We start from the raw sequence: 21564 nt of genomic DNA on the forward strand, positions 1-21564 counted from the left end.
TCTTTATGAAAATCCAGTTTTGGCCTGTTCCAAGGCTGAAACGACTTTTAAGACCATAAAAACAAGGAGATGCAGCTTTAAAGATTTAAAGTCATAAAACCATCATATATTCATGAAAAAGTCATGAAACTTGTAAGTCTTGTGTTCTGAGACGATTCTTGAAGAAAATCAAGGAACTTTGTATTCTTTAGGAAAAATCATTTTTGGCCTGCTCCAAGGCTTCATTAAACATCTTTTAAGACCATAAAAACATGGAAATGCAGCTTTGAGTAAGTAAAGTCATGAAACCATCAGTTATTCATGGAAATGTCATGCAACTTGTAAATCTTGTGTTCTTGAACACGTTCTTGAAGAAAATCAAGGAACTTTGTATTCTTTAGGAAAATCCACTTTTGGCCTGCTCCAAGGCTGAAACGTCTTTTAAGACCATAATAACATGGATATGCAGCTTTAAAGATTTAAAGTCATAAAACCATCATATATTCATGAAACTGTCATGAAACTTGTAAGTCTTGTGTTCTGAGACACTTTCTTGAAGAAAATCAAAGAACTTTGTATTCTTTAGGAAAAATCATTTTTGGCCTGCTCCAAGGCTGAAACGTCTTTTAAGACCATAAAAACATGGAGATGCAGCTTTGTGTCAATAAACTAATGAAACCATCAGGTATTCATGGAAATGTCATGCAACTTGTAAATCTTGTGTTCTGAGACACGTTCTTGAAGAAAATCAAGGAACTTTGTATTCTTTAGGAAAATCCACTTTTGGCATGCTCCAAGGCTGAAACGTCTTTTAAGACCATAAAAACATGGAGATGCAGCTTTAAAGATTTAAAGTCATAAAACCATCATATATTCATGAAACTGTCATGAAACTTGTAAGTCTTGTGTTCTGAGACTCTTTCTTGAAGAAAATCAAGGAACTTTGTATTCTTTAGGAAAAATCATTTTTGGCCTGCTCCAAGGCTGAAACGTCTTTTAAGACCATAAAAACATGGAGATGCAGCTATAAAGATTTAAAGTCATAAAACCATCATATATTCATAAAACTGTCATGAAACTTGTATGTGTGGTGTTCTGAGACACTTTCTTGAAGAAAATCAAGGAACTTTGTATTCTTTATGAAAATCCAGTTTTGGCCTGTTCCAAGGCTGAAACGACTTTTAAGACAATAAAAACAAGGAGATGCAGCTTTAAAGATTTAAAGTCATAAAACCATCATATATTCATGAAACTGTCATGAAACTTGTAAGTCTTGTGTTCTGAGACGATTCTTGAAGAAAATCAAGGAACTTTGTATTCTTTAGGAAAAATCATTTTTGGCCTGCTCCAAGGCTGAAACGTCTTTTAAGACCATACAAACATGGAGATGCAGCTTTAAAGATGTAAAGTCATAAAACCATTATATATTCATTACACTGTCATGAAACTTGTAAGTCTTGTGTTCTGAGACACTTTCTTGAAGAAAATCAAGGAACTTTGTATTCTTTAGGAAAATCCACCTTGGCCTGCTCCAAGGCTGAAATGTCTTTTAAGACCATAAAAACATGGAGATGCAGCTTTAAAGATTTAAAATCATAAAACCATTATATATTCATTAAACTGTCATGAAACTTGTAAGTCTTGTGTTCTGAGACACTTTCATGAAGAAAATCAAGGAACTTTGTATTCTTTAGGAAAAATCATTGTTGGCCTGCTCCAAGGCTGAAACGACTTTTAAGACCATAAAAACATGGAGATGCAGCTTTAAAGATTTAAAGTCATAAAACCATCATATATTCATGAAACTGTCATGAAACTTGTAATTCTTGTGTTCTGAGACACTTTCTTGAAGAAAATCAAGGAACTTTGTATTCTTTAGGAAAAATCATTTTTGGCCTTCTCCAAGGCTTCATTAAACATCTTTTAATACCATAAAAACATGGAAATGCAGCTTTGAGTAAGTAAAGTCATGAAACCATCAGGTATTCATGGAAATGTCATGCAACTTGTAAATCTTGTGTTCTTGAACACGTTCTTGAAGAAAATCAAGGAACTTTGTATTCTTTAGGAAAATCCACTTTTGGCCTGCTCCAAGGCTGAAACGTCTTTTAAGACCATAATAACATGGATATGCAGCTTTAAAGATTTAAAGTCATAAAACCATCATATATTCATGAAACTGTCATGAAACTTGTAAGTCTTGTGTTCTGAGACACTTTCTTGAAGAAAATCAAAGAACTTTGTATTCTTTAGGAAAAATCATTTTTGGCCTGCTCCAAGGCTGAAACGTCTTTTAAGACCATAAAAACATGGAGATGCAGCTTTGTGTCAATAAACTAATGAAACCATCAGGTATTCATGGAAATGTCATGCAACTTGTAAATCTTGTGTTCTGAGACACGTTCTTGAAGAAAATCAAGGAACTTTGTATTCTTTAGGAAAATCCACTTTTGGCATGCTCCAAGGCTGAAACGTCTTTTAAGACCATAAAAACATGGAGATGCAGCTTTAAAGATTTAAAGTCATAAAACCATCATATATTCATGAAACTGTCATGAAACTTGTAAGTCTTGTGTTCTGAGACTCTTTCTTGAAGAAAATCAAGGAACTTTGTATTCTTTAGGAAAATCCACTTTTGGCATGCTCCAAGGCTGAAACGTCTTTTAAGACCATAAAAACATGGAGATGCAGCTTTAAAGATTTAAAGTCATAAAACCATCATATATTCATGAAACTGTCATGAAACTTGTAAGTCTTGTGTTCTGAGACACTTTCTTGAAGAAAATCAAGGAACTTTGTATTCTTTATGAAAATCCACTTTTGGCCTGCTCCAAGGCTGAAACGTCTTTTAAGACCATAAAAACATGGAGATGCAGCTTTAAAGATTTAAAGTCATAAAACCATCATATATTCATGAAACTGTCATGAAACTTGTAAGTCTTGTGTTCTGAGACACTTTCTTGAAGAAAATCAAGGAACTTTGTATTCTTTAGGAAAAATCATTTTTGGCCTGCTCCAAGGCTGAAACGTCTTTTAAGACCATAAAAACATGGAGATGCAGCTTTGAGTCAATAAACTAATGAAACCATCAGGTATTCATGGAAATGTCATGCAACTTGTAAATCTTGTGTTCTGAGGACACGTTCTTGAAGAAAATCAAGGAACTTTGTATTCTTTAGGAAAATCCACTTTTGGCCTGCTCCAAGGCTGAAACGTCTTTTAAGACCATAAAAACATGGAGATGCAGCTTTAAAGATTTAAAGTCATAACACCATCATATATTCATGAAACTGTCAGGAAACTTGGAAGTCTTGTGTTCTGAGACGCTTTCTTAAAGAAAATTAAAGGAACTTTGTATTCTTTTGGAAAAATCATTTTTGGCCTGCTCCAAGGCTGAAACATCTTTTAAGATCATAAAAACATGGAGATGCAGCTTTAAAGATTTAAAGTCATAAAACCATCATATATTCATGATACTGTCATGAAACTTGTAAGTCTTGTGTTCTGAGACACTTTCTTGAAGAAAATCAAGGAACTTTGTATTCTTTAGGAAAATCCACCTTGGCCTGCTCCAAGGCTGAAATGTCTTTTAAGACCATAAAAACATGGAGATGCAGCTATAAAGATTTAAAGTCATAAAACCATTATATATTCATTACACTGTCATGAAACTTGTAAGTCTTGTGTTCTGAGACACTTTCATGAAGAAAATCAAGGAACTTTGTATTCTTTAGGAAAAATCATTTTTGGCCTTCTCCAAGGCTTCATTAAACATCTTTTAAGACCATAAAAACATGGAAATGCAGCTTTGAGTAAGTAAAGTCATGAAACCATCAGGTATTCATGGAAATGTCATGCAACTTGTAAATCTTGTGTTCTAGAACACGTTCTTGAAGAAAATCAAGGAACTTTGTATTCTTTAGGAAAATCCACTTTTGGCCTGCTCCAAGGCTGAAACGTCTTTTAAGACCATAAAAACATGGAGATGCAGCTTTAAAGATTTAAAGTCATAAAACCATTATATATTCATGAAACTGTCATGAAACTTGTAAGTCTTGTGTTCTGAGACACTTTCTTGAAGAAAATCAAGGAACTTTGTATTCTTTAGGAAAAATCATTTTTGGCCTGCTCCAAGGCTGAAACGTCTTTTAAGACCATAAAAACATGGAGATGCAGCTTTAAAGATTTAAAGTCATAAAACCATCATATATTCATTAAACTGTCAAGAAACTTGTAAGTCTTGTGTTCTGAGACACTTTCTTGAAGAAAATCAAGGAACTTTGTATTCTTTAGGAAAAATCATTTTTGGCCTGCTCCAAGGCTGAAACGTCTTTTAAGACCATAAAAACATGGAGATGCAGCTTTGAGTCAGTAAAGTCATAAAACCATCATATATTCATGAAACTGTCATGAAACTTGGAAGTCTTGTGTTCTGAGACACTTTCATGAAGAAAATCAAGGAACTTTGTATTCTTTAGGAAAAATCATTGTTGGCCTGCTCCAAGGCTGAAACGACTTTTAAGACCATAAAAACATGGAGATGCAGCTTTAAAGATTTAAAGTCATAAAACCATCATATATTCATGAAACTAGTAAGTCTTGTGTTCTGAGACACTTTCTTGAAGAAAATCAAGGAACTTTGTATTCTTTAGGAAAATCCACTTTTGGCATGCTCCAAGGCTGAAACGTCTTTTAAGACCATAAAAACATGGAGATGCAGCTTTAAAGATTTAAAGTCATAAAACCATCATATATTCATGAAACTGTCATGAAACTTGTAAGTCTTGTGTTCTGAGACTCTTTCTTGAAGAAAATCAAGGAACTTTGTATTCTTTAGGAAAATCCACTTTTGGCATGCTCCAAGGCTGAAACGTCTTTTAAGACCATAAAAACATGGAGATGCAGCTTTAAGAATTTAAAGTCATAAAACCATCATATATTCATGAAACTGTCATGAAACTTGTGAGTATTGTGTTCTGAGACACTTTCTTGAAGAAAATCAAGGAACTTTGTATTCTTTATGAAAATCCACTTTTGGCCTGTTCCAAGGCTGAAACGTCTTATAAGACCATAAAAACATGGAGATGCAGCTTTAAAGATTTAAAGTCATAAAACCATTATATATTCATGAAACTGTCATGAAACTTGTAAGTCTTGTGTTCTGAGACACTTTCTTGAAGAAAATCAAGGAACTTTGTATTCTTTAGGAAAAATCATTTTTGGCCTGTTCCAAGGCTGAAACGTCTTTTAAGACCATACAAATATGGAGATGCAGCTTTGAGTCAATAAACTAATGAAACCATCAGGTATTCATGGAAATGTCATGCAACTTGTAAATCTTGTGTTCTGAGGACACGTTCTTGAAGAAAATCAAGGAACTTTGTATTCTTTAGGAAAATCCACTTTTGGCCTGCTCCAAGGCTGAAACGTCTTTTAAGACCATAAAAACATGGAGATGCAGCTTTAAAGATTTAAAGTCATAACACCATCATATATTCATGAAACTGTCAGGAAACTTGGAAGTCTTGTGTTCTGAGACGCTTTCTTAAAGAAAATTAAAGGAACTTTGTATTCTTTTGGAAAAATCATTTTTGGCCTGCTCCAAGGCTGAAACATCTTTTAAGATCATAAAAACATGGAGATGCAGCTTTAAAGATTTAAAGTCATAAAACCATCATATATTCATGATACTGTCATGAAACTTGTAAGTCTTGTGTTCTGAGACACTTTCTTGAAGAAAATCAAGGAACTTTGTATTCTTTAGGAAAATCCACCTTGGCCTGCTCCAAGGCTGAAATGTCTTTTAAGACCATAAAAACATGGAGATGCAGCTTTAAAGATTTAAAATCATAAAACCATTATATATTCATTACACTGTCATGAAACTTGTAAGTCTTGTGTTCTGAGACACTTTCATGAAGAAAATCAAGGAACTTTGTATTCTTTAGGAAAAATCATTTTTGGCCTTCTCCAAGGCTTCATTAAACATCTTTTAAGACCATAAAAACATGGAAATGCAGCTTTGAGTAAGTAAAGTCATGAAACCATCAGGTATTCATGGAAATGTCATGCAACTTGTAAATCTTGTGTTCTAGAACACGTTCTTGAAGAAAATCAAGGAACTTTGTATTCTTTAGGAAAATCCACTTTTGGCCTGCTCCAAGGCTGAAACGTCTTTTAAGACCATAAAAACATGGAGATGCAGCTTTAAAGATTTAAAGTCATAAAACCATTATATATTCATTAAACTGTCAAGAAACTTGTAAGTCTTGTGTTCTGAGACACTTTCTTGAAGAAAATCAAGGAACTTTGTATTCTTTAGGAAAAATCATTTTTGGCCTGCTCCAAGGCTGAAACGACTTTTAAGACCATAAAAACATGGAGATGCAGCTTTAAAGATTTAAAGTCATAAAACCATCATATATTCATTAAACTGTCAAGAAACTTGTAAGTCTTGTGTTCTGAGACACTTTCTTGAAGAAAATCAAGGAACTTTGTATTCTTTAGGAAAAATCATTTTTGGCCTGCTCCAAGGCTGAAACGTCTTTTAAGACCATAAAAACATGGAGATGCAGCTTTGAGTCAGTAAAGTCATAAAACCATCATATATTCATGAAACTGTCATGAAACTTGGAAGTCTTGTGTTCTGAGACACTTTCATGAAGAAAATCAAGGAACTTTGTATTCTTTAGGAAAAATCATTGTTGGCCTGCTCCAAGGCTGAAACGACTTTTAAGACCATAAAAACATGGAGATGCAGCTTTAAAGATTTAAAGTCATAAAACCATCATATATTCATGAAACTAGTAAGTCTTGTGTTCTGAGACACTTTCTTGAAGAAAATCAAGGAACTTTGTATTCTTTATGAAAATCCACTTTTGACCTGCTCCAAGTCTGAAACGTCTTATAAGACCATAAAAACATGGAGATGCAGTTTTAAAGATTTAAAGTCATAAAACCATTATATATTCATGAAACTGTCATGAAACTTGTAAGTCTTGTGTTCTGAGACACTTTCTTGAAGAAAATCAAGGAACTTTGTATTCTTTATGAAAATCCACTTTTGGCATGCTCCAAGGCTGAAACGTCTTTTAAGACCATAAAAACATGGAGATGCAGCTTTAAAGATTTAAAGTCATAAAACCATTATATATTCATTAAACTGTCAAGAAACGTGTAAGTCTTGTGTTCTGAGACACTTTCTTGAAGAAAATCAATGAACTTTGTATTCTTTAGGAAAAATCATTTTTGGACTCCTCCAAGGCTAAAACGTCTTTTAAGACCATAAAAACATGGAGATGCAGCTTTGAGTCAGTAAAGTCATAAAACCATCATATATTCATGAAACTGTCATGAAACTTGTACGTCTTGTGTTCTGAGACACTTTCTTGAAGAAAATCAAGGAACTTTGTATTCGTTATGAAAATCCACTTTTGGCCTGCTCCAAGTCTGAAACGTCTTATAAGACCATAAAAACATGGAGATGCAGCTTTAAAGATTTAAAGTCATAAAACCATTATATATTCATTAAACTGTCATGAAACTTGTAAGTCTTGTGTTCTGAGACACTTTCTTGAAGAAAATCAAGGAACTTTGTATTCTTTAGGAAAAATCATTTTTGGCCTGCTCCAAGGCTGAAACGTCTTTTAAGACCATAAAAACATGGAGATGCAGCTTCGAGGCAAAAACGCTATGAAACCATCAGGTATTCATGGAAATGTCATGGAAATTGTAAATCTTGTGTTCTGAGACACTTTCTTGAAGAAAATCAAGGAACTTTGTATTCTTTAGGAAAATCCACTTTTGGACTGTTCCAAGGCTGAAACGTCTTTTAAGACCATAAAAACATGGAGATGCAGCTTTAAAGATTTAAAGTCATAACACCATCATATATTCATGAAACTGTCAGGAAACTTGGAAGTCTTGTGTTCTGAGACACTTTCTTAAAGAAAATTAAAGGAACTTTGTATTCTTTTGGAAAAATCATTTTTGGCCTGCTCCAAGGCTGAAACATCTTTTAAGATCATAAAAACATGGAGATGCAGCTTTAAAGATTTAAAGTCATAAAACCATCATATATTCATGATACTGTCATGAAACTTGTAAGTCTTGTGTTCTGAGACACTTTCTTGAAGAAAATCAAGGAACTTTGTATTCTTTAGGAAAATCCACCTTGGCCTGCTCCAAGGCTGAAATGTCTTTTAAGACCATAAAAACATGGAGATGCAGCTTTAAAGATTTAAAATCATAAAACCATTATATATTCATTAAACTGTCATGAAACTTGTAAGTCTTGTGTTCTGAGACACTTTCATGAAGAAAATCAAGGAACTTTGTATTCTTTAGGAAAAATCATTGTTGGCCTGCTCCAAGGCTGAAACGACTTTTAAGACCATAAAAACATGGAGACGCAGCTTTAAAGATTTAAAGTCATAAAACCATCATATATTCATGAAACTGTCATGAAACTTGTAAGTCTTGTGTTCTGAGACACTTTCTTGAAGAAAATCAAGGAACTTTGTATTCTTTAGGAAAAATCATTTTTGGCCTTCTCCAAGGCTTCATTAAACATCTTTTAAGACCATAAAAACATGGAAATGCAGCTTTGAGTAAGTAAAGTCATGAAACCATCAGGTATTCATGGAAATGTCATGCAACTTGTAAATCTTGTGTTCTTGAACACGTTCTTGAAGAAAATCAAGGAACTTTGTATTCTTTAGGAAAATCCACTTTTGGCCTGCTCCAAGGCTGAAACGTCTTTTAAGACCATACAAACATGGAGATGCAGCTTTAAAGATGTAAAGTCATAAAACCATTATATATTCATTACACTGTCATGAAACTTGTAAGTCTTGTGTTCTGAGACACTTTCATGAAGAAAATCAAGGAACTTTGTATTCTTTAGGAAAAATCATTTTTGGCCTGCTCCAAGGCTGAAACGTCTTTTAAGACCATAAAAACATGGAGATGCAGCTTTGAGTCAGTAAAGTCATAAAACCATCATATATTCATGAAACTGTCATGAAACTTGTAAGTCTTGTGTTCTGAGACACTTTCTTGAAGAAAATCAAAGAACTTTGTATTCTTTAGGAAAAATCATTTTTGGCCTGCTCCAAGGCTGAAACGTCTTTTAAGACCATAAAAACATGGAGATGCAGCTTTGAGGCAAAAACGGTATGAAACCATCAGGTATTCATGGAAATGTCATGGAAATTGTAAATCTTGTGTTCTAGAACACGTTCTTGAAGAAAATCAAGGAACTTTGTATTCTTTAGGAAAATCCACTTTTGGCCTGCTCCAAGGCTGAAACGTCTTTTAAGACCATAAAAACATGGAGATGCAGCTTTAAAGATTTAAAGTCATAAAACCATCAGTATTCATGAAATGTCATGAAACTTGTAAGTCTTGTGTTCTGAGACACTTTCTTGAATGAAAATCAAGGAACTTTGTATTCTTTATGAAAATCATTTTTGGCCTGTTCCAAGGCTGAAACGTCTTTTAAGACCATAAAAACATGGAGATGCAGCTTTGAGTCAGTAAAGTCATAAAACCATCATATATTCATGAAACTGTCATGAAACTTGTAAGTCTTGTGTTCTGAGACACTTTCTTGAAGAAAATCAAGGAACTTTGTATTCTTTATGAAAATCCACTTTTGGCCTGTTCCAAGGCTGAAACGTCTTTTAAGACCATAAAAACATGGAGATGCAGCTTTGAGGATTTAAAGTCATAAAACCATCATATATTCATGAAACTGTCATGAAACTTGTAAGTCTTGTGTTCTGAGACACTTTCTTGAAGAAAATCAAGGAACTTTGTATTCTTTATGAAAATCCACTTTTGGCCTGTTCCAAGGCTGAAACGTCTTATAAGACCATAAAAACATGGAGATGCAGCTTTAAAGATTTAAAGTCATAAAACCATTATATATTCATGAAACTGTCATGAAACTTGTAAGTCTTGTGTTCTGAGACACTTTCTTGAAGAAAATCAAAGAACTTTGTATTCTTTAGGAAAAATCATTTTTGGCCTGCTCCAAGGCTGAAACGTCTTTTAAGACCATAAAAACATGGAGATGCAGCTTTGAGTCAGTAAAGTCATGCAACCATCAGGTATTCATGGAAATGTCATGAAACTTGTAAGTCTTGTGTTCTGAGACACTTTCTTGAAGAAAATCAAAGAACTTTGTATTCTTTAGGAAAAATCATTTTTGGCCTGCTCCAAGGCTGAAACGTCTTTTAAGACCATAAAAACATGGAGATGCAGCTTTGTGTCAATAAACTAATGAAACCATCAGGTATTCATGGAAATGTCATGCAACTTGTAAATCTTGTGTTCTAGAACACGTTCTTGAAGAAAATCAAGGAACTTTGTATTCTTTAGGAAAATCCACTTTTGGCCTGCTCCAAGGCTGAAACGTCTTTTAAGACCATAAAAACATGGAGATGCAGCTTTAAAGATTTAAAGTCATAAAACCATTATATATTCATTAAACTGTCAAGAAACTTGTAAGTCTTGTGTTCTGAGACACTTTCTTGAAGAAAATCAAGGAACTTTGTATTCTTTAGGAAAAATCATTTTTGGCCTGCTCCAAGGCTGAAACGTCTTTAAAGACCATAAAAACATGGAGATGCAGCTTTGAGTCAGTAAAGTCATGAAACCATCAGGTATTCATGGAAATGTCATGAAACTTGTAAGTCTTGTGTTCTGAGACACTTTCTTGAAGAAAATCAAGGAACTTTGTATTCTTTAGGAAAAATCATTTTTGGCCTGCTCCAAGGCTGAAACGTCTTTTAAGACCATAAAAACATGGAGATGCAGCTTTAAAGATTTAAAGTCATAAAACCATCATATATTCATGAAACTTGTAAGTCTTGTGTTCTGAGACACTTTCTTGAAGAAAATCAATGAACTTTGTATTCTTTAGGAAAAATCATTTTTGGACTCCTCCAAGGCTGAAACGTCTTTTAAGACCATAAAAACATGGAGATGCAGCTTTGTGTCAATAAACTAATGAAACCATCAGGTATTCATGGAAATGTCATGCAACTTGTAAATCTTGTGTTCTAGAACACGTTCTTGAAGAAAATCAAGGAACTTTGTATTCTTTAGGAAAATCCACTTTTGGCCTGCTCCAAGGCTGAAACGTCTTTTAAGACCATAAAAACATGGAGATGCAGCTTTAAAGATTTAAAGTCATAAAACCATTATATATTCATTAAACTGTCAAGAAACTTGTAAGTCTTGTGTTCTGAGACACTTTCTTGAAGAAAATCAAGGAACTTTGTATTCTTTAGGAAAAATCATTTTTGGCCTGCTCCAAGGCTGAAACGTCTTTAAAGACCATAAAAATATTGAGATGCAGCTTTGAGTCAGTAAAGTCATGAAACCATCAGGTATTCATAACAATGTCATGAAACTTGTAAGTCTTGTGTTCTGAGACACTTTCTTGAAGAAAATCAAGGAACTTTGTATTCTATAGAAAGAATCATTTTTGGCCTGCTCCAAGGCTGAAACGTCTTTTAAGACCATAAAAACATGGAGATGCAGCTTTGAAGATTTAAAGTCATAAAACCATCAGTATTTATGAAAATGTCATGAAACTTGTTAGAATTGTGTTCTGAGACACTTTCTTGATGAAAATCAAGGAACTTTGTATTCTTTAGTAAGAATCATTTTTGACCTGCTTCAAGGCTGAAATGTCTTTTAAGACCATAAAAACATGGAGATGCAGCTTTGAGTCAGTAAAGTCATAAAACCATCATATATTCATGAAACTGTCATGAAACTTGTAAGTCTTGTGTTCTGAGACACTTTCTTGAAGAAAATCAAGGAACTTTGTATTCTTTATGAAAATCCACTTTTGGCCTGCTCCAAGTCTGAAACGTCTTATAAGACCATAAAAACATGGAGATGCAGCTTTAAAGATTTAAAGTCATAAAACCATTATATATTCATGAAACTGTCATGAAACTTGTAAGTCTTGTGTTCTGAGACACTTTCTTGAAGAAAATCAAAGAACTTTGTATTCTTTAGGAAAAATCATTTTTGGCCTGCTCCAAGGCTGAAACGTCTTTTAAGACCATAAAAACATGGAGATGCAGCTTTGAGTCAGTAAAGTCATGCAACCATCAGGTATTCATGGAAATGTCATGAAACTTGTAAGTCTTGTGTTCTGAGACACTTTCTTGAAGAAAATCAAGGAACTTTGTATTCTTTAGGAAAAATCATTTTTGGCCTGCTCCAAGGCTGAAACGACTTTTAAGACCATAAAAACATGGAGATGCAGCTTTAAAGATTTAAAGTCATAAAACCATCATATATTCATTAAACTGTCAAGAAACTTGTAAGTCTTGTGTTCTGAGACACTTTCTTGAAGAAAATCAAGGAACTTTGTATTCTTTAGGAAAAATCATTTTTGGCCTGCTCCAAGGCTGAAACGTCTTTTAAGACCATAAAAACATGGAGATGCAGCTTTGAGTCAGTAAAGTCATAAAACCATCATATATTCATGAAACTGTCATGAAACTTGGAAGTCTTGTGTTCTGAGACACTTTCATGAAGAAAATCAAGGAACTTTGTATTCTTTAGGAAAAATCATTGTTGGCCTGCTCCAAGGCTGAAACGACTTTTAAGACCATAAAAACATGGAGATGCAGCTTTAAAGATTTAAAGTCATAAAACCATCATATATTCATGAAACTAGTAAGTCTTGTGTTCTGAGACACTTTCTTGAAGAAAATCAAGGAACTTTGTATTCTTTATGAAAATCCACTTTTGACCTGCTCCAATTCTGAAACGTCTTATAAGACCATAAAAACATGGAGATGCAGTTTTAAAGATTTAAAGTCATAAAACCATTATATATTCATGAAACTGTCATGAAACTTGTGAGTATTGTGTTCTGAGACACTTTCTTGAAGAAAATCAAGGAACTTTGTATTCTTTATGAAAATCACTTTTGGCCTGTTGCAAGCTCAAACGTCTTTTAAGACCATAAAAACATGGAGATGCAGCCTCGAGGATTTAAAGTCATAAAATCATCATATATTCATGAAACTGTCATGAAACTTGTAAGTTTTGTGTTCTGAGACACTTTCTTGAAGAAAATCAAGGAACTTTGTATTCTTTATGAAAATCACTTTTGGCCTGTTCCAAGGCTGAAACGTCTTTTAAGACCATAAAAACATGGAGATGCAGCTTTGAGGATTTAAAGTCATGAAACCATCATATATTCATGAAACTGTCATGAAACTTGTAAGTCTTGTGTTCTGAGACACTTTCTTGAAGAAAATCAAGGAACTTTGTATTCTTTAGGAACAATCATTTTTGGCCTGCTCCAAGGCTGAAACGTCTTTTAAGACCATAAAAACATGGAGATGCAGCTTTAAAGATTTAAAGTCATAAAACCATCATATATTCATGAAACTTGTAAGTCTTGTGTTCTGAGACACTTTCTTGAAGAAAATCAATGAACTTTGTATTCTTTAGGAAAAATCATTTTTGGACTCCTCCAAGGCTAAAACGTCTTTTAAGACCATAAAAACATGGAGATGCAGCTTTGAGTCAGTAAAGTCATAAAACCATCATATATTCATGAAACTGTCATGAAACTTGTAAGTCTTGTGTTCTTAGACACTTTCTTGAAGAAAATCAAGGAACTTTGTATTCGTTATGAAAATCCACTTTTGGCCTGCTCCAAGTCTGAAACGTCTTATAAGACCATAAAAACATGGAGATGCAGCTTTAAAGATTTAAAGTCATAAAACCATTATATATTCATTAAACTGTCATGAAACTTGTAAGTCTTGTGTTCTGAGACACTTTCTTGAAGAAAATCAAAGAACTTTGTATTCTTTAGGAAAAATCATTTTTGGCCTGCTCCAAGGCTGAAACGTCTTTTAAGACCATAAAAACATGGAGATGCAGCTTTGTGTCAATAAACTAATGAAACCATCAGGTATTCATGGAAATGTCATGCAACTTGTAAATCTTGTGTTCTGAGACACGTTCTTGAAGAAAATCAAGGAACTTTGTATTCTTTAGGAAAATCCACTTTTGGCCTGCTCCAAGGCTGAAACGTCTTTTAAGACCATAAAAACATGGAGATGCAGCTTTAAAGATTTAAAGTCATAACACCATCATATATTCATGAAACTGTCATGAAACTTGGAAGTCTTGTGTTCTGAGACACTTTCTTGAAGAAAATCAAGGAACTTTGTATTCTTTAGGAAAATCCACTTTTGGCCTGCTCCAAGGCTGAAATGTCTTTTAAGACAATAAAAACATGGAGATGCAGCTTTAAAGATTTAAAATCATAAAACCATTATATATTCATTAAACTGTCATGAAACTTGTAAGTCTTGTGTTCTGAGACACTTTCATGAAGAAAATCAAGGAACTTTGTATTCTTTAGGAAAAATCATGTTTGGCCTGCTCCAAGGCTGAAACGTCTTTTAAGACCATAAAAACATGGAGATGCAGCTTTGAGGACTTAAAGTCATAAAACCATCATATATTCATGAAACTGTCATGAAACTTGTGAGTATTGTGTTCTGAGACACTTTCTTGAAGAAAATCAAGGAACTTTGTATTCTTTAGGAAAAATCATTTTTGGCCTGTTCCAAGGCTGAAACGTCTTTTAAGACCATAAAAACATGGAGATGCAGCTTTGAGTAAGTAAAGTCATGAAACCATCAGGTATTCATGGAAATGTCATGCAACTTGTAAATCTTGTGTTCTTGAACACGTTCTTGAAGAAAATCAAGGAACTTTGTATTCTTTAGGAAAATCCACTTTTGGCCTGCTCCAAGGCTGAAACGTCTTTTAAGACCATAAAAACATGGAGATGCAGCTTTAAAGATTTAAAGTCATAACACCATTATATATTCATGAAACTGTCAGGAAACTTGGAAGTCTTGTGTTCTGAGACGCTTTCTTAAAGAAAATTAAAGGAACTTTGTATTCTTTTGGAAAAATCATTTTTGGCCTGCTCCAAGGCTGAAACATCTTTTAAGATCATAAAAACATGGAGATGCAGCTTTAAAGATTTAAAGTCATAAAACCATCATATATTCATGATACTGTCATGAAACTTGTAAGTCTTGTGTTCTGAGACACTTTCTTGAAGAAAATCAAGGAACTTTGTATTCTTTAGGAAAATCCACCTTGGCCTGCTCCAAGGCTGAAACGTCTTTTAAGACCATAAAAACATGGAGATGCAGCTTTAAAGATTTAAAGTCATAAAACCATCATATATTCATGAAACTGTCATGAAACTTGTAAGTCTTGTGTTCTGAGACACTTTCTTGAAGAAAATCAAGGAACTTTGTATTCTTTAGGAAAAATCATTTTTGGCCTTCTCCAAGGCTTCATTAAACATCTTTTAAGACCATAAAAACATGGAGATGCAGCTTTGTGTCAATAAACTAATGAAACCATCAGGTATTCATGGAAATGTCATGCAACTTGTAAATCTTGTGTTCTGAGACACGTTCTTGAAGAAAATCAAGGAACTTTGTATTCTTTAGGAAAATCCACTTTTGGCCTGCTCCAAGGCTGAAACGTCTTTTAAGACCATAAAAACATGGAGATGCAGCTTTAAAGATTTAAAGTCATAACACCATCATATATTCATGAAACTGTCAGGAAACTTGGAAGTCTTGTGTTCTGAGACGCTTTCTTAAAGAAAATTAAAGGAACTTTGTATTCTTTTGGAAAAATCATTTTTGGCCTGCTCCAAGGCTGAAACATCTTTTAAGATCATAAAAACATGGAGATGCAGCTTTAAAAATTTAAAGTCATAAAACCATCATATATTCATGAAATTGTCATGAAACTTGTAAGTCTTGTGTTCTGAGACACTTTCTTGAAGAAAATCAAGGAACTTTGTATTCTTTATGAAAATCACTTTTGGCCTGTTCCAAGGCTGAAACGTCTTTTAAGACCATAAAAACATGGAGATGCAGCTTTGAGGCAATTAAAGTCATGAAAACCATCAGTATATTCATGAAACTGTCATGAAACTTGTAAGTCTTGTGTTCTGAGACACTTTCTTGAAGAAAATCAAGGAACTTTGTATTCTTTAGGAAAATTCATTTTTGGCCTGTTCCAAGGCTGAAACGTCTTTTAAGACCATAAAAACATGGAGATGCAGCTTTGAGTCAGTAAAGTCATGAAACCATCAGGTATTCATAAAAATGTCATGAAACTTGTAAATCTTGTGTTCTGAGACACGTTCTTGAAGAAAATCAAGGAACTTTGTATTCTTTAGGAAAATTCATTTTTGGCCTGTTCCAAGGCTGAAACGTCTTTTAAGACCATAAAAACATGGAGATGCAGCTTTGAGTAAGTAAAGTCATAAAACCATCATATATTCATGAAACTGTCATGAAACTTGTAAGTCTTGTGTTCTGAGACACTTTCTTGAAGAAAATCAAAGAACTTTGTATTCTTTAGGAAAAATCATTTTTGGCCTGCTCCAAGGCTGAAACGTCTTTTAAGACCATAAAAACATTGAGATGCAGCTTTGAGTCAGTAAAGTTATGAAACCATCAGGTATTCATGGAAATGTCATGAAACTTGTAAGTCTTGTGTTCTGAGACACTTTCTTGAAGAAAATCAAGGAACTTTGTATTCTTTAAGAAAATCCACTTTTGGCTTGTTCCAAGGCTGAAACGTCTTTTAAGACCATAAAAACATGGAGATGCAGCTTTGAGGATTTAAAGTCATAAAACCATCATATATTCATGAAACTGTCATGAAACTTGTGAGTATTGTGTTCTGAGACACTTTCTTGAAGAAAATAAAGGAACTTTGTATTCTTTATGAAAATCCACTTTTGGACTGTTCCAAGGCTGAAACGTCTTTTAAGACCATAAAAACATGGAGATGCAGCTTTGAGGATTTAAAGTCATAAAACCATCATATATTCATGAAACTGTCATGCAACTTGTAAATATTGTGTTCTGAGACACTTTCTTGAAGAAAATCAAGGAACTTTGTATTCTTTAGGAAAAATCATTTTTGGCCTGCTCCAAGGCTGAAACGTCTTTTAAGACCATAAAAACATGGAGATGCAGCTTTAAAGATTTAAAGTCATAAAACCATCATATATTCATGAAACTTGTAAGTCTTGTGTTCTGAGACACTTTCTTGAAGAAAATCAATGAACTTTGTATTCTTTAGGAAAAATCATTTTTGGACTCCTCCAAGGCTAAAACGTCTTTTAAGACCATAAAAACATGGAGATGCAGCTTTGAGGCAAAAACGGTATGAAACCATCAGGTATTCATGGCAATGTCATGCAACTTGTAAATCTTGTGTTCTGAGACACTTTCTTGAAGAAAATCAAGGAACTTTGTATTCTTTAGGAACAATCACTTTTGGCCTGCTCCAAGGCTGAAACGTCTTTTAAGACCATAAAAACATGGAGATGCAGCTTTAAAGATTTAAAGTCATAAAACCATTATATATTCATTAAACTGTCAAGAAACGTGTAAGTCTTGTGTTCTGAGACACTTTCTTGAAGAAAATCAAGGAACTTTGTATTCTTTAGGAAAAATCATTTTTGGCCTGCTCCAAGGCTGAAACGTCTTTTAAGACCATAAAAACATGGAGATGCAGCTTTAAAGATTTAAAGTCATAAAACCATCATATTCATAATGTCATGAAACTTGTAAGTCTTGTGTTCTGAGACACTTTCTTGAAGAAAATCAATGAACTTTGTATTCTTTAGGAAAAATCATTTTTGGACTCCTCCAAGGCTGAAACGTCTTTTAAGACCATAAAAACATGGAGATGCAGCTTTGAGTCAGTAAAGTCATAAAACCATCATATATTCATGAAACTGTCATGAAACTTGTAAGTCTTGTGTTCTTAGACACTTTCTTGAAGAAAATCAAGGAACTTTGTATTCGTTATGAAAATCCACTTTTGGCCTGCTCCAAGTCTGAAACGTCTTATAAGACCATAAAAACATGGAGATGCAGCTTTAAAGATTTAAAGTCATAAAACCATTATATATTCATTAAACTGTCATGAAACTTGTAAGTCTTGTGTTCTGAGACACTTTCTTGAAGAAAATCAAAGAACTTTGTATTCTTTAGGAAAAATCATTTTTGGCCTGCTCCAAGGCTGAAACGTCTTTTAAGACCATAAAAACATGGAGATGCAGCTTTGTGTCAATAAACTAATGAAACCATCAGGTATTCATGGAAATGTCATGCAACTTGTAAATCTTGTGTTCTGAGACACGTTCTTGAAGAAAATCAAGGAACTTTGTATTCTTTAGGAAAATCCACTTTTGGCCTGCTCCAAGGCTGAAACGTCTTTTAAGACCATAAAAACATGGAGATGCAGCTTTAAAGATTTAAAGTCATAACACCATCATATATTCATGAAACTGTCATGAAACTTGTAAGTCTTGTGTTCTGAGACACTTTCTTGAAGAAAATCAAGGAACTTTGTATTCTTTAGGAAAATCCACCTTGGCCTGCTCCAAGGCTGAAATGTCTTTTAAGACAATAAAAACATGGAGATGCAGCTTTAAAGATTTAAAATCATAAAACCATTATATATTCATTAAACTGTCATGAAACTTGTAAGTCTTGTGTTCTGAGACACTTTCATGAAGAAAATCAAGGAACTTTGTATTCTTTAGGAAAAATCATTGTTGGCCTGCTCCAAGGCTGAAACGACTTTTAAGACCATAAAAACATGGAGATGCAGCTTTAAAGATTTAAAGTCATAAAACCATCATATATTCATGAAACTGTCATGAAACTTGTAAGTCTTGTGTTCTGAGACACTTTCTTGAAGAAAATCAAGGAACTTTGTATTCTTTAGGAAAAATCATTTTTGGCCTTCTCCAAGGCTGAAACGTCTTTTAAGACCATAAAAACATGGAAATGCAGCTTTGAGTAAGTAAAGTCATGAAACCATCAGGTATTCATGGAAATGTCATGCAACTTGTAAATCTTGTGTTCTTGAACACGTTCTTGAAGAAAATCAAGGAACTTTGTATTCTTTAGGAAAATCCACTTTTGGCCTGCTCCAAGGCTGAAACGTCTTTTAAGACCATAAAAACATGGAGATGCAGCTTTAAAGATTTAAAGTCATAACACCATTATATATTCATGAAACTGTCAGGAAACTTGGAAGTCTTGTGTTCTGAGACGCTTTCTTAAAGAAAATTAAAGGAACTTTGTATTCTTTTGGAAAAATCATTTTTGGCCTGCTCCAAGGCTGAAACATCTTTTAAGATCATAAAAACATGGAGATGCAGCTTTAAAGATTTAAAGTCATAAAACCATCATATATTCATGATACTGTCATGAAACTTGTAAGTCTTGTGTTCTGAGACACTTTCTTGAAGAAAATCAAGGAACTTTGTATTCTTTATGAAAATCCACTTTTGGCCTGTTCCAAGGCTGAAACGTCTTTTAAGACCATAAAAACATGGAGATGCAGCTTTGAGGACTTAAAGTCATAAAACCATCATATATTCATGAAACTGTCATGAAACTTGTAAGTCTTGTGTTCTGAGACACTTTCTTGAAGAAAATCAAGGAACTTTGTATTCTTTAGGAAAAATCATTTTTGGCCTGCTCCAAGGCTGAAACGTCTTTTAAGACCATAAAAACATGGAGATGCAGCTTTGAGGATTTAAAGTCATAAAACCATCATATATTCATGAAATTGTCATGAAACTTGTGAGTATTGTGTTCTGAGACACTTTCTTGAAGAAAATCAAGGAACTTTGTATTCTTTAGGAAAATCCACCTTTGGCCTGCTCCAAGGCTGAAACGTCTTTTAAGACCATAAAAACATGGAGATGCAGCTTTAAAGATTTAAAGTCATAAAACCATTATATATTCATTAAACTGTCATGAAACTTGTAAGTCTTGTGTTCTGAGACACTTTCATGAAGAAAATCAAGGAACTTTGTATTCTTTAGGAAAAATCATTGTTGGCCTGCTCCAAGGCTGAAACGACTTTTAAGACCATAAAAACATGGAGATGCAGCTTTAAAGATTTAAAGTCATAAAACCATCATATATTCATGAAACTGTCATGAAACTTGTAAGTCTTGTGTTCTGAGACACTTTCTTGAAGAAAATCAAGGAACTTTGTATTCTTTAGGAAAAATCATTTTTGGCCTTCTCCAAGGCTTCATTAAACATCTTTTAAGACCATAAAAACATGGAGATGCAGCTTTGTGTCAATAAACTAATGAAACCATCAGGTATTCATGGAAATGTCATGCAACTTGTAAATCTTGTGTTCTGAGACACGTTCTTGAAGAAAATCAAGGAACTTTGTATTCTTTAGGAAAATCCACTTTTGGCCTGCTCCAAGGCTGAAACGTCTTTTAAGACCATAAAAACATGGAGATGCAGCTTTAAAGATTTAAAGTCATAACACCATCATATATTCATGAAACTGTCAGGAAACTTGGAAGTCTTGTGTTCTGAGACGCTTTCTTAAAGAAAATTAAAGGAACTTTGTATTCTTTTGGAAAAATCATTTTTGGCCTGCTCCAAGGCTGAAACATCTTTTAAGATCATAAAAACATGGAGATGCAGCTTTAAAGATTTAAAGTCATAAAACCATCATATATTCATGATACTGTCATGAAACTTGTAAGTCTTGTGTTCTGAGACACTTTCTTGAAGAAAATCAAGGAACTTTGTATTCTTTAGGAAAATCCACCTTGGCCTGCTCCAAGGCTGAAATGTCTTTTAAGACCATAAAAACATGGAGATGCAGCTTTAAAGATTTAAAATCATAAAACCATTATATATTCATTAAACTGTCATGAAACTTGTAAGTCTTGTGTTCTGAGACACTTTCATGAAGAAAATCAAGGAACTTTGTATTCTTTAGGAAAAATCATTTTTGGCCTTCTCCAAGGCTTCATTAAACATCTTTTAAGACCATAAAAACATGGAAATGCAGCTTTGAGTAAGTAAAGTCATGAAACCATCAGGTATTCATGGAAATGTCATGCAACTTGTAAATCTTGTGTTCTTGAACACGTTCTTGAAGAAAATCAAGGAACTTTGTATTCTTTAGGAAAATCCACTTTTGGCCTGCTCCAAGGCTGAAACGTCTTTTAAGACCATAATAACATGGATATGCAGCTTTAAAGATTTAAAGTCATAAAACCATCATATATTCATGAAACTGTCATGAAACTTGTAAGTCTTGTGTTCTGAGACACTTTCTTGAAGAAAATCAAAGAACTTTGTATTCTTTAGGAAAAATCATTTTTGGCCTGCTCCAAGGCTGAAACGTCTTTTAAGACCATAAAAACATGGAGATGCAGCTTTGAGTCAGTAAAGTCATGCAACCATCAGGTATTCATGGAAATGTCATGAAACTTGTAAGTCTTGTGTTCTGAGACACTTTCTTGAAGAAAATCAAGGAACTTTGTATTCTTTAAGAAAAATCATTTTTGGCCTGCTCCAAGGCTGAAACGTCTTTTAAGACCATAAAAACATGGAGATGCAGCTTTGAGTCAGTAAAGTCATAAAACCATCATATATTCATGAAACTGTCATGAAACTTGTAAGTTTGTGTTCT

This window comes from Cyclopterus lumpus, chromosome 13 (assembly GCF_009769545.1).
Source record: "Cyclopterus lumpus isolate fCycLum1 chromosome 13, fCycLum1.pri, whole genome shotgun sequence".
NCBI lineage: Eukaryota > Metazoa > Chordata > Actinopteri > Perciformes > Cyclopteridae > Cyclopterus > Cyclopterus lumpus.